Source organism: Carcharhinus amblyrhynchos, chromosome 19, assembly GCF_965287045.1.
Source record: "Carcharhinus amblyrhynchos chromosome 19, sCarAmb.v2.hapA, whole genome shotgun sequence".
NCBI classification, from domain to species: domain Eukaryota; kingdom Metazoa; phylum Chordata; class Chondrichthyes; order Carcharhiniformes; family Carcharhinidae; genus Carcharhinus; species Carcharhinus amblyrhynchos.
Genome location: NC_137342.1, coordinates 40,914,433 through 40,930,806, shown reverse-complemented (window position 1 = coordinate 40,930,806; position 16,374 = coordinate 40,914,433).

The following is a 16,374-nucleotide window of genomic DNA, read 5'->3' as shown; positions in this document are numbered from 1 at the left end:
TCGCACTGTGGGACTCATGGGATATGAGTTGCCGTGGTAATAGGCGATGGCCTACCCAGGTGGAACCCATCACCCAAGCCCTTGATAAAATAGGCCCCTTAGCAGACACAGTGATCTATCTTCCCGGATGAGACTCAAGTATATGCAACACGGGGTTAACTTTTGATTTAAGGATAAAACATTGTTTCTTCCCAGTCAGCTTCTTTAGTTATGACAAGTTTCACCACCCTCAACTCTGCAGCCCCTGCCCTGAAAAATGTAAAATCCAGCCCCAACCGTCCGTACTTTACTGTAGCCCTGGATTCCGTTTACCTTTCACCGCCTATCTGACCTCTTCCTAAACGTTACTGTGGCCTCTGCTATAATCACCATTATAGCCCCACAGACCTCTGTGTTAACAAGGTTTCCATTGTTCAATGTACTAACTCTCGTTTTTTAATCTTATTCCTATGTCCCCCTCATTCTAGAGCACGAACAGCTGCAAACAGAATGGCACCGTGGTTAGCACTGCTGCCTCACAGCGCCAGGGTCCCGGGTGCGATTCCCGGCTCAGGTGACTGTCTTTGTGCAGTTTGCATGTTCTCCCCGTGTCTGCATGGGTTTTCCTCCGGGTGTTCCAGTTTCCTCCCACAGCCCAAAGATGTGCGGGTTAGGTTGATTGGCCATGCCCCTAAATTGCCTTTAGTGTCAGGTGGATAAGCAGGGTAAATATAGGGCTGCAGGAATAGGGCCTGGGTGGGATTGTCATCAGTGCAGCACCGTTGGGCTGAATAGCCTCCTTCTGAAATGTTGGGATTCATCTCTGATACTACGCCCTGTCCTAACATCACCTCTACCAAATAATCTTTTATTTAAGCTGACCTATTTACTCTATAAAACCTCAGTACAAAACGTATTACAGCCACGTTAAATATCTGAACAAAAGTGTCCAACATTGGCTGTAGGCTGGTCCAATTAGAGAAAGATTTTATGTGACATGGATTCCAATTCCAAAATGGAAGCCAGAAGATTGAGGGCAGCTGTAAATGGAGAAACATTGCTAATTATAGAAGTAATTAGGAAAGTAATTAAAAATAAATGATGAGAGAATACACCACAAGTCACAAAACATTAACGCAAAAAAATTATTTTCCCAGCCCAAGGCTGCCAGCACTTCCAGGTAAAATTAATTATTCTGAGAGAAATTTGCAGTAAAGGTGTTACAGGAAAACTCACTTAAATTTGAGATAAATATCAAAACAAATGACTAGCGCAACATTTATTTGACATAGAGAATTTGCTGCTTTGTTGTGGATAAGACGTAATAAAAATATATGAGGTAGAAGTAATAATTTTTAGAACTGATGTGTCTCTGAATCTACTTTTTATTAACATTAGTGTATCCTTGTTGCCACTGCTTGTAGACTGACTCATTGTGAATAGCCGTTGACTTGGCCATTCTCCAGAAGACCCCAGTTAATCAACTTACATCAAGTCTAATGGCACAGAAAGAAAACCTTTTAACCCATCTGGTCCATGCTGGTAGATGAACCCTGCACAAACATCCTCCCACTTCTCCTCTTCAATCTGTGTAGTCTTCTATTGATGTCACTCTCCTATCTATTGGAGCGAATGTCAGTTACATTGTCAATTCTTTGCAAGTTTCAGGCTGTAGATCAAAGAGCGGGTTCCTTTCCTTTTCCCTTGGGTTGTTTTGTACCTTTACAATGTTTGGAGTGTATTGCCAGATGCAAGTCTTCCATTCCATATTGCTAACAACTTTGCTGCTCCTGATTAGTTGAGGAATGGGCTTGGTTTGATTTGGCTTGATTTGATTTATTATTGTGACATGTACTGGGATGCAATGAAAAGTATTGTTTCTTACACGCTATACATGCAAAGCAAACTGTTCATAAAGATCATAGGGGAGAAGGAAACAATAGGGTGAGGAATATAGTGTTGCAGTTACAGAGAGGGTAAAGAGAAACATCAGTTTAATATATGATAGGACCATTCAAAAGTCTAATAGCAGCAGGGAAGAAGCTGCTCTTGAGTTGGTTGGTACGTGTTCACAGGCATTTGTATATTTTTCCCGACGGAAGAAGGTGGAAGAGAGAATGTCCGTGGTGCGTGGGTTCCTTAATTATGCTGGCTGCTTTCCTAAGGCAGCAGGAAGTGTAAACAGAGTCAATGGATGGAGATTGGTTTGTGTGATGGACTGGCTACGTTCACAACCCTCTGTAGCTTCTTGAGGTCTTGGGCAGGGCAGGAGCCACACCAAGCTGTGATACAGCCAGAAAGAATGCTTTCTATGGCTCATCTGTAAAAATTGGTGAAAGTCATTGTTGGCATGCTGAATTTCCTTCGCCTCTTGAGAAAGTAGAGATGTAGGCAGGCTTTCTTAACTATAGTATCGGCATGGAGGGACCAGGACAGGTTTTGGGTGATCTGAATACCTAGAAACTTAAAGCCGCCCCACACCACCAACTCCCGCACCCCCCCCGCACCCCCCATCCCCACCACACGGTAGCACAGTGGTTAGCACTGCTGCTTCACAGCTACAGGGACCTGGGTTCAATACCAGGCTCGGGTCACTGTCTGTGTGGAGTTTGCACATTCTCCTTGTGTCTGCGTGGGTTTCTTCCGGGTGCTCCAGTTTCCTCCCACAATCCAAAGATGTGCGGGTTAGGTTGATTGGCCATGCTAAAATTGCCCCTTAGTATCCTGGGATGTGTAGGTTAGAGGGATTAGCGGGTAAATGTGTAGGGATGGGTGGGATTGTGGTCGGTGCAGACTTGATGGGCCGAAGGGCCTGTTTATGCACTGTAGGGTTCCATGTTCTATGTTCTAATCTTCCACTACACTTCCTGAAGTCGATGACTTGGGATGGGGGGGAAATCTCCATCTTCACCACATGGGTGGTCAGTATAGGGGTGACATCCAGGCAAGGTTTCAGCTCTGTCAGGCCATCCAACTGTGCGATAAAGATTGAAATTTAGCCCCCCCAACTCAAAACCAGTTGGAGTGTCATCAGCAAAGTATGACACGGAAAACGTTACTGAAATTGCGATGGAGGCCGTTTCCACTAAGTGCAAACATTTTAGCAATGTATTTTTAATTAATTATGTTTTTCTGGAGCGGTTTACTTGTCTGTCCCCAGATTGAAAAAAACAAACTGCTTTTCAGACCAGCAGTTCATTCCTAATTCTGAGACTTGATCAAACAGCTTTAGTTCAAGGTTACACAATTCAGTTCCAGTCAATAATAAAGCCAGAGTTTTGACTATTTATAAATCCTTCTTGACAAGGGCTTAATCCATTACCGGTGTACGTGACATTTGCAGTCATTTCTTGTATTCAATAATTGTTCATCTTGAATACTTTTGTGTCCATCCTCAAACTCATCCCTTCCAATTCTGGAGTCAGTGTACATTGCCTGTTGAATCGTGATGGTGTAAATAGCAACCGAGAGCCTAACCTGTGGAATTCACTCCCTAAAGCCCTCTGCCTCTCCCTTTAAGACACTCCTTGCAGCTTAGACACTTCTCATGTCCCCTTGATGTGGTTTGGTGTGAAATTCTGTCGGACAAGCCTGCTGTGAAGTACATTAGGATGTCTTACGATGTTCATGCGACTAATTGTTGCTGTTATCGTTCATCCCAGTTCTCTGGGGTTTCCGTCAAAGATCCAATGGGAAATTGGAAGAACCACCAACACTCGCTCCCCATGGAAGTTCCACATTTCCATTTCAAAGCACCCAAATCCCTGGAAGAGGTGCAGAATTGGACATTGAGATACATTCCTGGTATCAAGGATTTAGAGCACAAGCTAGGAACACTCTGTCTCTAACTTTGAGAGTAAGCAATAAGAGGAAAGTGTGTAGGGCTATATGAGTTAAGGCAACAGCAGAGATTAATTCAGGGCACCATAACTTTGTAAATCACAACAAATTAATGAAAGATACAAGACAAATTCTGGGAAAAACGTAGCAGATCTGGCAGCATCTGTGGGGAGAGAGGGTGGGATTTTCCTGCTGCGCTCATCCCCAGGTGCAGAAAATCTCATCTGAGGCCAATGGATCCTTTGCATGGTCCATGTCCTGTTGCAATTCCCGTGGTGGACAAGATGGGGCAATTCCACGCAGATTTTTTTAGTTTCGAGTCCATATGACCTTTCTATAGAACTGTTCTGAAGCATGGTGAGTAGCACGCTGGTTAGCAATGCTGCCTCACAGCGTCAGGGACCTGGGTTCAACTCCGGCTTTGGGTCACTGTCCATGTGGAGTTTGCACATTCTCCCCATCTCTGCGCAGGTTTCCTCTGGGTGCTCTGGTTTCCTCCCACAGTCCAAAGACGTTCAGGTTTAGGTTGATTGGCCATGCTAAATTGACCTTGGTGTCGGGGGTGGGTGGGTGGGGGGGGTGGTTAGCAGGGTAAATATTGGCATTATGGGGATGGGGCCTGGGTGGGATTGTGATTGGTGCAGACCCGATGGGACAAATGGCCTCCTCCTGTTCTGTGGGGATTCTATGATTCGATGAAATAGTGCTCTGGGCTTGGAATATCGGAGGGAATTCTCTAGCCACCCAGCCGCATGTTTCCCAGCGGTGGAAGGTGACGTGCCGTTCATTGGTGACAGGATTCCCTGGTCCTGTCAATAGAATTTCCCATTCACATCACCCCAGCCACCACCATACCTGCAGGAGGGGGTGCACTGTAGGCGAGACCAGAGAGCCCCATTGGCGTCAATGGCGGGAGGTTTCCCACAGGAACTCTATTGCTTTCTCCACTGATGCTGCCAGACTTACTGAATGTTTCCTGCATTCTCAGCTTTTGTTTCAGATTTCCAGCATTCACAGTATTTTGCTTTTAAGACACTAGATAAAAAAACTGGCAAAACTCAAGTTTTGCTAGTTTGCCATTATGCAAACCAGCCTCCCAACCATTGGCTCTGTCTACACTTCCCTCTGCCATAACAAAGCAGCCAGCATAACTAAGGAACACACGCACCCCAGATAATCTCCCTTCCACCTTCTTCCGTCTGAAGTCACGTACCAACCGACTTAAGAACAGCTTTTTCCCAGTTGCCATCAGACTTTTGAATGGATCTACCTTATATTAAGTTGATCTTTCTCTACACCCTAGCTATGACTGTAACACTACATTCTGCACTCTCTCATTTCCTTCTCCATGAACAGTATGCTTTATCTGTATAGCGAGCAAGCAAGAATACTTTTCACTGTAACCCATTACATGAGACTATAATAAATCAAACCAAATCAAGTTCAGGACTGACGCAAGGGAACATCTCATTCTGAGTAACAGTGGTTAATACGGAGCATGATGCCAAGTTAGCGATTACTGGTAAATCTGTCAAATGATTGGACTAATGCAATCTTTCAAGAAGGAATGTGTTAAATAGACTGTTATCATCTGACAGTCTCCAGCTGCAGTTTTAAACTTTGAAGATCTTTTTGCAGCTGTCGGTTTATGAGGTATTTGGCTTTCTGACTACACGGCTTTTAAAGAACTGTCTAAGTTAAACATTACTCCACGTTAGCAGTGAAATACCACATTAAGTCTTACAGGCTTTAACACTTCTGCTGTTATAAAACAGGCACAGGAACAAAGAAGCAAGAAGGGGATTGCTTGTCCCGAAACCATAAAATCCCACCCAAGGTCAATGAACCTTTCCATAAGAACATCAGAATAAAAGATGAAGTAGAAAGGGTCGAGAGCTTCAAGTTTTGAGGTGTCCAGATCATCAACAACTCGTGCTGGTCTCCCCATGCTGACACTATAGTTAAGAAAGCCCACTAATGCCTCTAGTTTCTCAGAAGACTAAGGAAATTTGGCATGTCAGCGACGATCCTCATCAACTTTTACAGATGCATCATTGAAAGCATTCTTTCTGGTTGCATCACAGTTTGGTATGGCTCCTGCTCTGCCAAAGACCACAAGGAACTACAAAAGGTCGTGAATGTAGCCCAATCCATCATGCAAACCAGCCTCCCATACATTGACACTGTCTACACTTCCCTCTGCCTTAACAAAGCAGACAGCATAATTAAGGACCCCATGCATCCTGGACATTCTCTCTTCCACCTTCTTCCTTGAAGAAAAAGATATAAAAGTCTGAGGTCACGTACCAACTGACTCAAGAGCAGCTTCTTCCCTGCTGCTGTCAGACTTTTGAATGGACTTACCTTGCATTACACCCTAGCTATGGCTGTAACACTACACTCTGCACTCTCTCATTTCCTTCTCTATGAACGGTATATTTTGTTTGCATAGCGCGCAAGAAACAATTCTTTTCACTGTGTACTAGTACAAATGACAATAATAAATCAAATCGAATCAAATCAAGAACTAGGAGCAGGAATAGGCTATCTGGCACTCGAACCTGCTCCGTCATTCAATAAGATCATGGCTGATCTTTTCTCAGGACTTGGACTTAGCACTTCTGATCATCCTGAGGTCATGAAAGGTGTTGTGGGGTCATGTGTGGAAATCTCACTGCTATTCGCACAGGATCTTTCAGTCCTGCCGACAGCACACTCCCATCACGGGTTCCCTGGTATTGAGGGGTGGGTTCAGTGGGAAACCCCATAACATCCCACCACCAGCAAACAGCCTCTCTCATCGCTGCCAAACAAGCTGTGGAGAGGGAGAAAAGTTCTGCCCGTGGAGTTTACAGCACAGAAAGAGGTCCTTCGGCCCACCGTGCCTGCACCAGCCACAGAACACCCATTTTTTTTCTACCCTCACCTTCCAGCACCTAGTTTGTTGCCCTCCCCCGCCCCCCCCGATTATTAATCCCTCTATAATCATAGAAACATAGAATTCATGTAGTGCAGAAGAAGGCTATTTGACTCATTGAGTCTGCACCGACCAGGCCCTATTCTCATAATCTAATATATTTACCCTGTTAATCCCCTGACACTAGGGTCAATTTAGCATCATCAGTCAACCTAGCCTGCACATCTTTGAACTGTGGGAGGAAACCCACACAGGCATGGGGAGAATGTGCAAACTCCACACAGACAGTGACCCAAGCCGGGAATCGGACCTGGGTCCCTGGCGCTGTGAGGCAGCGGTGCCAACCACCATGCCACCTGTAGCGTCACCAAGAGGAAAAGCTTCCGCCTACCTATCCTATTGAGATTAGCCATGTTAAATTGCCCCTCAGTGTCGGGGGAATTAGCAGGGTAAATACGTGGTGTTACAATAATCGGGCCTGGGTGGGATTGTTGTCGGTGCAGGCTCAATGGGCCAAATGGCCTTCTCTGCACTGTAGGGATTCTCTGATTCTATGATGTCCCTCACAATGTTGTACACTTCAATCAGGTCTCCCCTCGGCCTTCTCTGCTCTGAGGAAAACAACCACACTCTAACCAGCTGGAGAAATGAATGTGTTTTTTTTTCCCAGTAATGAAGTGTATTTTCCCTATGAGCATGTTTTATATACTGCACGCGAGGCCCATCCATGCCGCTTCTGAAATACTTCCCTCTCTACCTGGGCAATAAATGCCCTGTGCTCTGTCTTTGCCCCTGACCCAGTTAGAATGGACACTGACACTCATCCTGTCTGGCAATGAACAATTGTATTTCCTGCAAACCATTCCTATTTCACATTGTGGAGTCGTGCTGCCCTGCCTGTGGATATTGCAGTGTTCACCAGCTCTGCAGGTTTATTAATTATTCATCAAATAATTAAGTTGGATCCAGTTGAGTGGAATGCTTTCGATACAGATATGAATCTCATCAATGTTCTGCATTTGGTTAGTGGTGTTGCTTTACTCTGATCTTTTTGCGCTGTATGTAAATCCATAGCGTTTTACAGAGCGAGGGCAACGCAGCCTGATTGTTGATCTCGGGACATTGTTTTATCATTCAGGCACCTGGGAGTTTATTAGCTTGGTGGTGAAAGCTGTGGTGAATATTCTGAACAGCCAATAACAAGGGGATGGATAGAATTGTTTCACTGTGTTTGCTGTCCATGAATCTGTTCACTATTTCAGGCCTGGTTTGGGATTTTAAAAAGCTGCAGATTGTAGAGGGAAGATTGGGCTGACACTTCCACACTGTCATAGAATCCCTACAGTGCAGAAAGAGGCCATTCAGCCCATCAAGACTGCACCTACTCTCTGACAGAGTACGTTACCAAGGCCCATCACCCCACCCACCACCCCCCCCTCCCCCCCCCCCAATCCCATGGCTAATCCACCTAACCTATACGTCTTGGGGCACTAAAGGTCAATTTAGCGTGGCCAATGCTCCTACTTGCACATTTTTGGAGTATGGGAGGAAAGCAGACCGCAGGAACTCCACGCAGACACAGAGAGGATGTGCAAACTCCACACAGACAGTGACCGGAGACCAGAATTGAACCCAGGTCCCTGGCGCTGTGAGGCGGCAGTGCTAACCACGGTGCCACTGTGCTGCAATGGCAATCTCTTTTTAATTCTTTTGTAAGTATCTGCTGAATGGTGAGGGCGTAGATTGGTTAATCACTATCACCAAGTCAGTACCTGACACTAGAAATGAAGCCACTGGGTTTGCAGTCTTGGCTCTTAATGTGAGGAACACTCTTGCCCTCTAACCATCGACTAGGCTTCAGCGTATTATAGGATCCTACAATTCTCAATTTTCAATTTCTCACCAGTTATTATTATGTAAAACTGCCTGTACTGCAGAGCCTTTGTGAGATTCCTTTCTCTGCTTAGCACTGCCCTGACAGAAGGCCACTCCTGTTAATCGAATCCACGCATAAATTGTAGGGCAGTTTGTACTTATGGGACAGCCACAGAGGCTCAGTGTCATTGGTGAACCTTGTGGGAACTGTGAAGGACCAGCGGATAATGGCACGTGTTTCATGCCAGCTGCCACGACAGTGCCATGAAGATCAGGGTGAAAACTTCAATGCCGAATTCACATCACAACAGCAGTAATGCCACCCCTTGTCAGCCTCCTCCGTTGAAGTTTGCTCCAGCGATTGCCCATGTTGTATAACCTTCTGTTGACTAACAACAGCCCCTAGTCAATGCCCATTAAAAGCAGCCGCCAGCTTGTTAACTTAACAGGTTCACCTCAAGAGAAAGAACAAACTTGCAAATAAATAGTGTCATTCAAGACCTCAGGGTATGCCAAAGCACTCCACAGCTAATGAAGTATCTTTTGAAGTGCCATCACTGTGATAACGGACTCAGAAATTAGTGCACAGCAAGGCCCCACAAACAACAATGAGGTAATTGAACCGGTGCAGGCTGGGAGGGCCAAAGGGCCTGTTGCTGTGCTCTTAGGAATCGGTTGAAGGATAAATATTTGCCTGAACACGGGGGAGAACTCACCGTTTTTTTTTCAAAATAGAGCCATGGGTATCTTTTGATTCTACCTAAGAGGGCAAGTGAGGCCTCACTTTAACATTGCATGAGACAGATGGCACCTCTGACAGTGCATCTCTCCCTCAGTACACCATCAGAGTGTCAATCAGGTGGAGTGTGAGTGTTCAGCATTCTGGCTCAAGTGCTGTCGGTAGTGATGCATCTGGTTCAGCAATAAAGCCTAAAGAGAGACAGGAGAGTCCAGCTGTTCCCCAAATGCTAAGAGTCCCAATCTCTAATTTGTTTCACATTGCTTCAGTCCACTTTCCCTTCCCAAATATTCACCCTGTTTCCTCTTAAAATTTAATGTCTGTATGAATACAGTATCCCTGCCTCTCTGGGTAGTCAGCTCCAACAGTCATCACCCTCTAGTGTAAGGTAAATTAATCCAAACTGTTCATGTTTTCTTGTTATCTGTCACTTGCTCTTGTTTTGCTTTCACTGAGGCTGATCCTTGTTCTGCTATTAACACATTCCGCAAGCTTCCCTGTACTATCAGCGCCTGCTTTAGTCTTTAACACTACCATTAACACTCCTTCACGTTTTTAGGTGTCCAGATCGCCAACAACCTGTCCTGGTTCCCGCCCCCCCCAAATGCCGACACTACAGTTAAGAAAGCCTACCAATGCCTCTACTTTCTCAGAAGACTAAGGAAATTTGGCATATCAGCTATGACTCTCGTCATCTTTTACAGATGCACCATAGAAAGCATTCTTTCTGGTTGTATCACAGCTTGGTATGGCTCCTGTCTACCCAAGATCGCAAGGAACGACAAAAGGTCGTGAATGTAGCCCAATCCATCACACAAACCAGCTTCCCATCCATTGACTCTATCTACACTTCCCGCTGCCTCAGAAAAGCAGCCAGCTTAATTAAGGACCCCACGCACCCCTGATATTCTCTCTTTCACCTTCTCCCTTCAGGAAAAAGGTACAAAAGTCTGAGGTCACGTACCGACTGACTCAAGAACGGCTTCTTCCCTGCTGTTAGACTTTTGAATGAACCTACCTTGCATTAAGTTGATCTTTCTCTACACCCTAGCTATGACTGTAACACTACATTCTGCACTCTCTCTTTTTCTTCTCTATGAACAGTATGTTTTGCCTGTATAGCTAACAAGAAGCAATACTTTTCACTGTATGTTAATACATGTGACAATAATAAATCAAATCAGATCAAATCAATCTTTGCTTTGTGCCCATGAAACCTTTATCAAAGAGCGGTTGGTTGGGTGGTGGGGACTAGAAGATTAAAGGAGTTTGGCAGGACCTGGAAGTCAAACTCATCGATGAGTTCTGAGATAATGGGACTGGAAGTGATTAGTTTGAATACCAAACGTTCTCCATGCAGACAGTGAGCCAAGCCGGGAATCGAAACTGGGCCTGTGGCGCTGTGAGGAAGCAGTGCTAACTGTTGTGTGACCATGCTGCCCAGTAATGCTCTGGAGGCCTGGTTTTGAATCCCGCCACAGCAGATAGTACAGTTTGAATTCTGTAATATTCTGGAATTAAGTGTCTACTGCTGACCATGAAACCATTGTCGATTGTTGTAAAAACCCATCTGGGTTCACTCATGTCCTTTTGGGAAGGAAACCTGTCGTCCTTATACTTGACCTACATGTAACTCCATTCCCTCAGGCCTATGGCTGACTAAGCCAACTTGGGATGGGCAGCAATGCCCACATCCCAGGAATGAATAAATAATGTCATTCTCACATTGCACCATCATCCTACACCAATGGGAAACTGAGGAAGACAAGTAAGAACTTTGCCATGTAGTGGATGAATTTTAACTTCAGGCACTGCCCCCCCTCCCACCCTCCCTTACATGAACACCTGGTAACCACAGGGAGCAAGACTCTTCCCCCAGCCCCTCTGTCAGGTAGACAGATTTTCAATTAGGAACGTTATGGAAAACAGGCAGAAGAGTGAAGTTGAGCCCGAGAGGAGGTCGGCCATTTTATTACCCCCTTGGGTCGCTAAGGACAATCCAGGGGGGTTGGCGACGCGAGGTGAAGTGCAGATCGCAGAGGTCACTATCAAGAGCCAAGTGAATGGTTTCAATGATGCAAAGCTGGGTGGCAGGGGTGGGAATGGGGGCGCAGGGGGTGGGGGAGGGATAGGCGCATGGTTTATTGAACAAATTGCCAAAATGATCCCAACAGGGTAAGCAGGAGTTTAACAGATTGTTACATTTATAGCAAGGTTAGACTGGGGAAACAGCCAACTAGTTAAATAGGGACAGATTACGTTAACAATTTTGGGCTGTATCGTTTGTGTCATTCTGTTTGTGAAGTTCAATAGCTCCGAAAAAAATACAGCTTTTTTTTAAATTGCCACTCAATGAGCGTTTACTAGACAACTTTTTCCTGCTCATTCAAAGTCTTCCTCATCCTCACTGATGTCGGAAAGCTAAAGATTTTCTTCAAGACTTCATGATTCAACCCCCAGAGCCTCAGGGTTCCAAGAAGAGGTAGATCTTGGGGGTCGCAGGGTAGGGAGGGTGGACAGTGGAGGATTGGGGTTGTGATAGAAAGGCCAGAGAGAGGAGGGTTAGTCTTATGGTTAACAGGCATGAGGGTGGGTGTTCCAGATGTTAAAAGGCAACTGCTGCTGGATGTATACCCCCCACATACTGCTTCCCCACCCACCTCCCTACCCACATCCACCTCCCCTGGCCCACACACTCACACTCAGCAACATCCATTGGAGGCCTGAACCCAATTATTTTGGGCTTTTCCCATCCGAATGAGAACTAGGAGCAGCAGCAGGTAATTCATCGCCAGGAACCTGCTCTGTCATTCAATACCATTATGGTTGATTTCACCTCAGCATCAACTCCACTTGCCTGCCTGTTCTCCAGAACCCTTCACACTCTTACTGATTAAAAATCTGTCTAACTCCTCCTTAAATTTATTCACTGTCCCAACATCCACCACACTTTTGCGTAGTGAATTCCATAGATCATCGACCCTTTGGAAGAAATAATTTCTCCTCATTTCTGTTTTAAATCTCACCCTAAGCCTTATCTTAATCTTTAAATCTTATTCTAATAGCCTTTATACTAAAACTATGACCTATCAGTCTGCAGTGCTGTCACAGGAGGAAACATGCCTCCATGTTTCTACCCTGGAATTCCTCCCGCCAGCCTAAACATTGAGAGAAACAGCCCTAACATGGTGAATAATTGACCACTCCAAGAGTCTCAATTGCGTCAGGGGCAGGCAGGCTATCCGAGGCCTTGCCAGCATCAAACTGCAGAGAGGTTGGGAAGGGTGAGAAGCCAGTGGGGATTCACCCAAGGAATTTTCTATTCATCGCCCGCTCCCCCTCACACCCTGCCACCACCTACACAGCCGCCAGTTAGCAATGTAACAATCTGCCCATTATCCCCGATAGTCACCCAAATGCAGCATATTCAGGCTGCACGGTGACACAGTGGTTAGCACTGCTGCCTCATAGCGCCAGAGAGACCCAGGTTTGATTCCCGGCCTTGGGTCACTGCCTGCGTACAGACTGCATGTTCTCCCCATGCCTGCATGGGTTTCCTCCAGGTGCTCTGGCTTCCTCCCACAGTCCAAAGATATGCAAGTCAGGTTGATTGGCCATGCTTTATTGACCTTAGTTTCGTGGGGATTAGAGGGTTAAATATGGAAGGTTACGGGGATCGGGTGGGATTGTTGTTAGTGCAGGCTCGATGGACTGAATGGTCTCCTTCTGTACTGTAGGGATTCTTTGGTTCGATGAATTCCTGCTCACGTACAGTTCTCAAAACCATTCAGGAAAGAGCAGCCTGTTTGATTGGTTCCTCTGCCACTGGATTCCACCTCACCCCCATATGCATTGTGGCTACAGTGTGTGTATCATCTCCCAGATGTATTGTAACCAAATTACTTTGACAGCATGGTCCAGCCCTGTGACCTCTACCAATAAGAAGAACAAGAGCCACGGGAATAGCATGACTTCTAAGTGCCCCTCTAAGCCATAAAACATCCTGATTAGAACACATGCAGCCGGCAGTGGATTGATTCTGGGTTCAAATCCTGGAAGTCCCTATCTGTCAGAAGAATCACATCACATCATATCATCTGTAGCAATTCAAAGAGAAGGCTTCACCAGCTTCTCAGGAAACTCTGGATGGCAATATGCTTTTGCCAGGATTGAACATAGAGAAAAGCAAAGGTTCACATCATAGAGTCATAGAGGTTTACAGCATGGAAGAAGGCCCTTCGGCCCAACTTGTCCATGCTGCCCTTCTTTTTAAATCCCTAAGCTAATCCCAATTGCCCGCATTTGGTCCATATCCCTCTATATTCATCTTGTCTAGATAACTATCTAACTGCTTTTTAAAAGACAGCATTGTACCCGCCTTTACTACTGCCTCTGGCAGCTTGTTCCAGACACTCACCACCCTCTGTGTGACAAAATTGGCTCTCTGGACATTTTTGTATCTCTCCCCTCTCACCTAAACCTATGCCCTCTCATTTTAGACTCCCACTACTTTTGGGAAAAGATATTGACTATCTAGCTGATCTGTGTCCCTCATTATTTTATAGACCTCTATAAGATCATCCCTCAACCTCCTAAGCTCCAGACAAAAAACTCCCAGTCTATCCAGCTTCTCCTTATAACCCAAACCATCAAGTCCCAGTGGCATCCTAATAAATCTTTTCTGCATTTTTTCTAGTTTAACAATATCCTTTCTATAATTGGGTGACCAGAACTGCATGAAGTATTACTAATGTGGCCTTACCAATGTCTTGTACAACTTCAACAAGACGTCCCAACTCCTGCATTCAATGTTCTAATCAATACAACCAAACAATCTGAATGCGTTCTTCACCACTCTGTCCACCTGTGACTCCACTTTCAAGGAGCTATGAAAATGTACCCCTAGATCTCTTTGTTCTGTAACTCTGCCCAATGCCCTACCATTAACTGAGTAAGTCCTGCCCTGGTTCAATCTGCCAAAATGCATCACCTCGCATTTGTCTAAATTAAACTCCATCTGCCATTCATCAGCCCATTGGCCCAATTGATCAAGATCCCGCTGCAATCTTTTCTCACTGTCCACTATGCCACCAATCTTGGTCTCATCTGCAAACTTACTAACTGTGCTTCCTATATTCTCATCCAAATCATTAATATAAATGACCAATAACAGTGGACCCAGAACTGTTCCTTGAGGCAGATAACTGGTCACAGGCCTCCCGTTTGAAAAACTACCCTCTACAACCATCATCTGGCTTCTGTTAAGAAGCTAATTTTGTATCTATTTAGATACCTCACCCTGGATCCCGTGAGATTTAACATTATGCACCAACCTACCATGCGGTACCTTGTCAAAGGCCTTGCTAAAGTCCATGTAGAAAACATCAACTGCACTGCCATCATCTACCTTCTTGGTTACCCCTTCAAAAAACTCAATCAAATTTGTGAGATATGATTTTCCACTCACCAGCCATGCTGTCTGTCCCTAATCAGTCCTTGCATTTCGAAATGACTGTCGATTCTGTCTCTCAAAATACCTTCCAACAATTTACCCACCACAGATGTGAGGCTCACTGGCCTGTAGTTTCCAGGCTTTTCCCTGTAGCCTTTTTTAAACAAAGGCACAGCATTTGTCACTCTCCAATCTTCAGGCATTTCACCCATGATGACCAATGATTCAGATATCTCGCTAGGGTACCCGCAATTTCCCTTCTAGCCTCCCACAATGTCCTGGGATACACTTCATCAGGCCCTGGGGATTTATCTACCGTGATGCACTTGAAGATTTCCAGCACCTTCTTCTCTGTAATAAATACACTCTTCAAGATATCACTATTTATTTCCCCAATTTCCCTAACATCCATGCTTTTCTCAACAGTAAATACTGATGAGAAATATTCATTTAGGATCTCATGCATCTCTTTTGGATCCGCATAAATGACCTTGTTGATCCTTATTCTCTCCCTTGTTACTCTTTTGTCCTTTATGAATTTGTAGAAGATCATTGGATTCTCCTTTGCCTTATCCGTCAAAACAATTTTGTGTCCCCTTTTTGCCCTCCTGGTTTCTCTCTGAACTCTACTCCTGAAACCCCTTTATTCTTCAAAGGATTTACTTGATCCCAAATGCCTATGCATGTCATGTGCCTCTTTCTTCTTCTTGACCTGAGCCTCAATATCCCGAGTCATCCAGGGTTCCCTGCTTCTGCCAGCCTTGCCCTTCACTCTAAGTTTTAATCATGTTTTAATTCTTTAACTTTCTTTATGCTGCAAAAACCCATTGTCTCTCTGCTGCAGAGTTATGTTCACTTGGGGAATTGATTGCCTAGTGGTATTGTTGCTAGACTATTAATCCAGAAAATCAGCTAATGTTCTGGGGACCCGGGTTCGAATCCCACCATGGCAGATGATGGAATTTGATTTCAATAAAAAATATCTAGAATTAAGAATCTATTGATGACCATGAAACAATTGCCGATTGTTGGAAAAACCTATTTGGTTCACTAATGTCCTTCAGGCAAGGAAATCTACCGTCCTTCCTGGAATGGTCTAGATCTGACTCCAAAGTCACAGCAATGTGATTGGTAAGAACATAAGAACATAAGAAATAGGAGCAGGAGTAGGCCATCTAGCCCCTCGAGCCTGCCCCGCCATTCAATAAGATCATGGCTGATCTGTCGTGTCTCAGTTCCACATTCCCGCCCTCTCCCCATAACCCTTAATCCCCTTGCCTATCAAAAACCTATCAACCCGCGTCTTAAATCTTAAATTCTCAGCTGCCCTTCGAACAAGGGCAATTAATGATGGGCAATAAATGCTGGCCAGCCAGCGAAGACTGTGTCCCACGAATGAGTAAAAATAAATCTCATTCTCCCAAATAATTCTCGGCCCTCCCACTCAAATCTCCTTGAGGAATGGGCTTTGTTCAACTACCACTGGCTGTCCAACTCCTCACCCCTCAATGAAACATGGAAAAGAAAAGTGATCAGCTAGACTGTCCCCTTCCCTGTTTCCATTCCCCTTCA